We start from the raw sequence: 6,348 nt of genomic DNA, 5'->3' as shown, positions 1-6,348 counted from the left end.
GAATGCGCTGATTTTGATCGAGATGAAATGGATGCGCCGTACATGAGACAGTATTTAACGGATTGTCCTGATTTAAAGGGCTGAAAAGGTGACTGTTGGTGATTTTTTTTTTGATGGGGAGAGAAAGAACAAAGCTTCTTAAAACTTCGAGTTTATTTTAACGCACATTTGAAAGGTACAAATAAAAATTTTTATCATCCAACTGTTGCAGAACGGCATCGTTATTATTAGCTGACCCGTTTAAACTGAAGAATATATCTTGCGTCAACGGCTGGCCATCGAAGGGCCTGGCTGCCTGAGTCTGGAATCGGCAGGAGAGATAAAGTGTGTATTTCTTGTATGAAATGTGAAAACTAAAATCATTATACATCATATCATATCATCATACATCATACATCATACATCATACATCATATCATATCATCACACATCATACATCATACATCATACATCATACATCATCATACATAGTATTAAAGGTCGAAACCAAAGTTTGGATGTCGGATGTTCAGAAAGTGACGTCACCAATTCAAAATCAGCTAGCCGAAATCCTCAGTCTGGAAACAACCGCGCAGTAGAGCGGACGGATGAGAGTCGCGCTCCGTAAATTTCGAGTACCGGGTTCTCAACCTCCCGGATCCCGCGCTTCGGGTCCGCTACGCGGTGAAACTCGACTTCCAGGATAAGCGCTCCGTGGTTCCTGGTTCATGTTCACAATAAATTATTTCAATTCGCTTTTCGCGCAAGCCCAAATTCAGGAGCTGTCAGTGCGCTAATAAAATTTCTATAACTTTATAGTCTTCTCATAATCTTTTTGGTGAAATATGTCGATAAAAAAATTATATTAAACCTTACACATTATTTTTGATTTGTTCTCATGCTGAAAATATTTATGACTATTCAAGGTATAACTCGAGGTGGTTTGGCGGTGGTCGTTGGAGGTGGTTAGGGGTGGTTGCGGGTAATCAAGGTGATTCCGGAGGAGGGGGACGAGGATTTGTGCTCGGTGAGTAAAACACTTTTATAATATTTCATGGCAATTGTAATTATATTTTATCTAAAATATTTCAAACTAGTCATGTTTACAATAAGTTATTTCAATTCATTTTTCGCGCAAGCACATATTCAGTAGCTATGAATAAGCTTATACAATTTATTATATTATTAATTAATTAATTGATCAATTACTCAATTATATTAATCCTTACACAATATTTTCGATGTGTTCTTATACTGAAAATATTTATTACTATTCAAGATATAACCTGAGGTGGTTATCGGTGGTTGTTCGAGGTGGTTGAAGGTGGTCGGAGGTGGACGAGGAGGAGGACGAGGATTTGTGCTCGGTGAGTTTAACATTTTTATGATATTATATGGCATTTGTAATTATATTTCACCTAAAATTTTTCAAACACTCCATGTTAACAATAAATTATTTAAATTCAATTTTCGCGCAGACGCAAATTCAGTAGCTATAAATGAGCTAATAAAATTTATATTCTTAATCAAGTAATGAATTATAGTAATGCTTACGCAATATTTTTGATGAGTTCTAACACTTGAAATATTCATTAGTATTGGAGGTATAACCTGAGGTCGTCGTCAGTGGTCGTTGGAGGTGGTTAGCGGTGGTTGGAGGTGGTCGAAGGTGGACGAGGAGGTGGACGAGGATGACGAGGAGAACAAGGTGGATGAGGAGGATAAGGATTTGTGCTTGGTGAGTTTAACATTTTTATAATATTTAATGACAATTATCATTATGTTTTATCTCAAATTTTTCAAATTCGTCATATTTACAATAAATCATTCCAATTCATTTTTCGCGCATGAGCAAATTCAGTAGCTATAAATGCGCTAATTAAATTTATCATATTGATAAATAATAAATTGATTATATGAATCCTTACAAATTATTTTCAATGTGTTCTTATACTGAAAATATTCATTACTATTCCAGGTATAACCCGCAGTGGTGAGCGGTGGTTAGCGGTGGTCGCTGGAGGTGGTTGGAGATGGTCGGAGATGGTCGGACGTAGTTGGCGGTCATAGTACGTGGCTGAAGAACTAGGAGAAGGCGGAGGAGGAGGACCAAGTTGGAGTAGGAGTAAGTGTGGGAGTAGGAGTAGGAGTGTTAGAAATTGGAGTAGAAGTAGAAGTAGAGGTAGAAGTTCGAATTCAAATAGGAGTAGTAGGAGTTGGACTAGGAGTAAGAGTAGGAGTAGGAGTAGAAGTAGGAGTAGGAGTAGGAGTAGTAGTTGTACTTGTACTTGTACTCCTGATCCTACTTCCACTTCTACTCCTGATCCCACTCCTGATCCTACTTGTGAGCCTACTCCCACTCCTACTCTTGATCATGATCCTACTCCTACTCCATTAAATATTACAAAAATGTTATACTCACAGTGCACAAATCCTCCTCCTCCTTGTCCGCCGCCTCGTCCACTTCGATCACCTGCAACCATCGCCAACCACCTCCAGCGACCACTGACTACGACCTCAGGTTATACCTTGAATAGTAATGAATATTTTCAGTACAAGAACACATCAAAAATATTGTGTAAGCATTACTATAATAAATTCATTAAATAATAGTGTGATAAATTTTATGAGCGCATTTATAATTACTGAATTTGTGCTTGACGAAAAGTGGATTGAAATAATTTATTGTAAACAAGAGGTGTTCGAAAACTTTGAGATGAAATGAATCCGATCTGAATGACCCTTTCCTGACTAATTGGTCCCCCAGGATCTCAGAAAACGCAGCGAAAACAGCGTGGCATCAACAGGTGAGAAATTACGGAGGAAAAAGCGCCCGCTGAAAAATGTCGAAATCACAGGTTTTCGTTTTTTGGCTGTAACTGTAGATGCGTCGATCGCAGCGTATTGGGACTGCGCCCAATCGATTTCTCTGGCAAGATTACGTCGGAATAGTGCGTGAACAATTTATTCCAGCACTTTTCAAATATTAATCCTCACGTAATATTTTTGATGTGTTCTGATACTGAAAATATTTATTGCTATTCCACGTACAACCCGAGGTGGTTATCGGTGGTTGTTCGAGGTGGTTGGAGATTGTTGGAGGTGGTCGGAGGTGGACGAGGAGGAGGACGAACTGAACTGAGTCTCAAATCCCTGTTGACATAAAAGCAGCTATTCGATAGAAATTGTAGTTTATAGTTTACACAGCCCATTGCATGATATTTCATTATAAATTCATATGTTTCAATGTATTTAGGAATAATTTATCAAATATACAGAGGTCATGTGCAAATAATAAATGAATTGATTCGACCGCAGTTTGATGTATTCATTAGAGCTTTAACAATAAATTTAAGCTTTGTTACTTCTTTCATTTTATTATGGATAATCGAAAACATTTCCGACTAATCGTGCTGTGGAAGCATGGGGATTAAACCAAATGTAGCAAAAGATTAGAAACAGTGTATGTAGAGTACGGGTATTTTTCTAATAATGCAAATAGAATAGAATACCACGCCTTGAGAATTAGCTTTCCAGTCAGAGATGAATGATGAATTTTAAGGACTGCATTACCGTTGTTGAATACTCTATGCCTCATGGGAAAAGAAGATCTGTAACGACAAACTTGGTGCACCGGATCATCGTCGACTTTAACTTTTGAAATGTCCTACCATTTTCGAACGCCTCCTACCTCCCCCTGCCACCTCCGACCATCAATGGCCACTTTCGAGCACCCCCTATCACCTTCTGCCAGCGCCGACCACCTCCTACCATTTCCGAACACCTCCAACCATCCTATTTACCTATATTACCAGATTAGCTATGATATGAAAAGAGAAGAATTATTCATTTCGAAATGGGATTCTATTCGACGCGCGCTCGACGTATTCCATGACATTAGTATTCATAATTATTCCAACAACTTTTCATTTGCTCTCTCGATCATGAATTTTCATAGGCATAGAATCGAAACGTTGTTTCAGCTGGTCGCAAGTGAAGTATCTGCGTTGGGTGGAGGAGCAGAATTGTTTTTCGAAAAGTATTCGGATGGAAAAAAATTCAGAGCAACTGTAATACATCACGGATGCGGTAATTTTGAACGAGATGAAACGGATGCTTCGTATATGAGACAGTATTTAACGCTGCGTAGTGATTTAAAGACCTAGGAAGGTGATAGGGAGAGAAAGAACGACGCTTCTTAACATTTCGAGTGTATTTTAACACACATTTGAAAGATACGAGCGAAATTTTTCATCATCCAACTGTCGCAGAACGGCAGCGTTATTAGAATATATCTTCAGTCAACGGCTGACCATCGAAGGGCCTGACCGCTTGAGTCTGGAATCGGCAGGAGAGATAAAGTGCGTATTTCTTGTATGAAATGTGAAAACTAAAATCATTATACATCATATCATATCATCACACATCATACATCATACATCATACATCATCATACCTAGTATTACAGTTCAAAACCAAAGTTTGAATTTTCGGATGTTCGGAAAGTGACGTCACCAATCTAAAATCGGCTAGCCGAGTTCCTCAGTCCGGTAACAACCGCGCAGTAGAGCGGACGGATGAGAGTCGCGCTCCGCAAATTTCGAGTACGGGTTCTCAACCTCCCGGATCCCGCGCTTCGGGTCCGCTACGTATTTCGAATACCGGGTTCTCAACCTCCCGGATCTCGCGCTTCGGGTCCGCTACGCGGTGAAACTCGACTTCCAGGATAAGCGCTCCGTGGTTCCTGGTTCATGTTTACAATAAATTATTTCAATTCGTTTTTCGCGCAACCCCAAATTCGGTAGCTGTCGGTCCGCTAATAAAATTTCTGGACTTCCAGGATAAGCGCTCCGTGGTTCCTCGTTCATGTTTACAATAAATTATTTCAATTCGTTTTTCGCGCAACCCCAAATTCGGTAGCTGTCAGTCCGCTAATAAAATTTCTCGACTTCCAGGATAAGCGCTCCGTGGTTTCTCGTTCATGTTTACAATAAATTATTTCAATTCGTTTTTCGCGCAACCCCAAATTCGGTAGCTGTCAGTCCGCTAATAAAATTTCTCGACTTCCAGGATAAGCGCTCCGTGGTTCCTGGTCCATGTTTACAATAAATTATTTCAATTCGTTTTTCGCGCAACCCCAAATTCGGTAGCTGTCAGTCCGCTAATAAAATTTCTTGACTTCCAGGATAAGCGCTCCGTGGTTCCTGGTCCATGTTTACAATAAATTATTTCAATTCGTTTTTCGCGCAACCCCAAATTCGGTAGCTGTCAGTCCGCTAATAAAATTTCTCGACTTCCAGGATAAGCGCTCCGTGGTTCCTGGTCCATGTTTACAATAAATTATTTCAATTCGTTTTTCGCGCAACCCCAAATTCGGTAGCTGTCAGTCCGCTAATAAAATTTCTCGACTTCCAGGATAAGCGCTCCGTGGTTCCTGGTTCATGTTTACAATAAATTATTTCAATTCGTTTTTCGCGCAACCCCGAATTCGGTAGCTGTCAGTCCGCTAATAAAATTTCTCGACTTCCAGGATAAGCGCTCCGTGGTTTCTCGTTCATGTTCACAATAAATTATTTCAATTCGTTTTTCGCCCAACCCCAAATTCGGTAGCTGTCAGTCCGCTAATAAAATTTCTCGACTTCCAGGATAAGCGCTCCGTGGTTCCTGGTTCATGTTGACAATAAATTATTTCAATTCGTTTTTCGCGCAACCCCAAATTCGGTAGCTGTCAGTCCGCTAATAAAATTTCTCGACTTCCAGGATAAGCGCTCCGTGGTTCCTGGTCCATGTTTACAATAAATTATTTCAATTCGTTTTTCGCGCAACCCCAAATTCGGTAGCTGTCAGTCCGCTAATAAAATTTCTTGACTTCCAGGATAAGCGCTCCGTGGTTCCTGGTCCATGTTTACAATAAATTATTTCAATTCGTTTTTCGCGCAACCCCAAATTCGGTAGCTGTCAGTCCGCTAATAAAATTTCTCGACTTCCAGGATAAGCGCTCCGTGGTTCCTGGTCCATGTTTACAATAAATTATTTCAATTCGTTTTTCGCGCAACCCCAAATTCGGTAGCTGTCAGTCCGCTAATAAAATTTCTCGACTTCCAGGATAAGCGCTCCGTGGTTCCTGGTTCATGTTTACAATAAATTATTTCAATTCGTTTTTCGCGCAACCCCGAATTCGGTAGCTGTCAGTCCGCTAATAAAATTTCTCGACTTCCAGGATAAGCGCTCCGTGGTTTCTCGTTCATGTTTACAATAAATTATTTCAATTCGTTTTTCGCGCAACCCCAAATTCGGTAGCTGTCAGTCCGCTAATAAAATTTCTCGACTTCCAGGATAAGCGCTCCGTGGTTTCTCGTTCATGTTTAC

The sequence above is a fragment of the Neodiprion fabricii genome, chromosome 4, assembly GCF_021155785.1.
Source record: "Neodiprion fabricii isolate iyNeoFabr1 chromosome 4, iyNeoFabr1.1, whole genome shotgun sequence".
NCBI classification, from domain to species: Eukaryota; Metazoa; Arthropoda; class Insecta; order Hymenoptera; family Diprionidae; genus Neodiprion; species Neodiprion fabricii.
This window is presented reverse-complemented; position numbering follows the sequence as displayed.